This window comes from Cynara cardunculus (assembly GCF_001531365.2).
Source record: "Cynara cardunculus var. scolymus isolate 2C chromosome LG 14, CcrdV1, whole genome shotgun sequence".
NCBI classification, from domain to species: Eukaryota; Viridiplantae; Streptophyta; class Magnoliopsida; order Asterales; family Asteraceae; genus Cynara; species Cynara cardunculus.
In genome coordinates this window covers 8607068-8607966 of record NC_037541.1, presented here as the reverse complement: position 1 = coordinate 8607966, position 899 = coordinate 8607068, and positions in this window count along the sequence as shown.

Below are 899 nucleotides of genomic sequence, written 5' to 3'. Positions count from 1 at the left end.
ATAGCCTTGTTACTTTTGAACGTTGCGTTTTTTATGTTACGGTATTTTGGAGATTGATAGAAATACCCGTCTTTAATCTAGAAAAAAATCTAGATTTGTAGGTTGTTATTTATCTTCTCAGTAGCGGAATTGTAAACGCGATACTATTACTTTTGTTGTGTGAAATTTTTTCTTATCTAAGATTCTGGTTCTCGTTAGATATTTTCGGTTTAGACTATCTTTTTTTTAGGGTGTTACAAGTTGGTATCAGAGCTCTAGTTTAAGCGAACTAGGTAAGGAACTAAGATGCCTAGACTTAAGCTGAGATTTGAAGCGCTAATTGGTGAGTTATGGGTAGAACATTTAAGATAAGGGAATTTTAGAGTCTTCAGAGTCGCATAATTCATGAACTGTGATGATGGTGATTGAGAACCCTTWWGTATAACCTATTCAAAATTTCACTTAGCTAATGTCATTTTGAGTAAGTTGTTACATTCGTGTACTTGAATCCACTATTATTATTAAAAAAAATTGATGGTTATTCGAGGTACTAGAAATCAGTGTGGTTTTCGGTGATAACTTGAAGTTCGAAGTAGACTTAGTATTGATGTAACGAGGCAAGTTAGTCGTTTACACGTTAAGTCAACTGTATGGACATGAGAATGTTATTCCGACAGATGATTGGGAGTTAGTAGCATGGTAATTGCATGTAAGTTTCATAAATATTACCACCGTGACTCAAAGTTTATTTGTACACATATCACAATAGTTACAAACCCATGTTTAATTAGAAATGGGAAACTTTGGCTAGAGATATTGTTTARCTTTATTGAATAATTATGATAAATAGGATTCATTATCGTCCAAGCAAAGAAAGATAAGAATTTATCGAATTACGAATTATAAGGATAGATATCAGA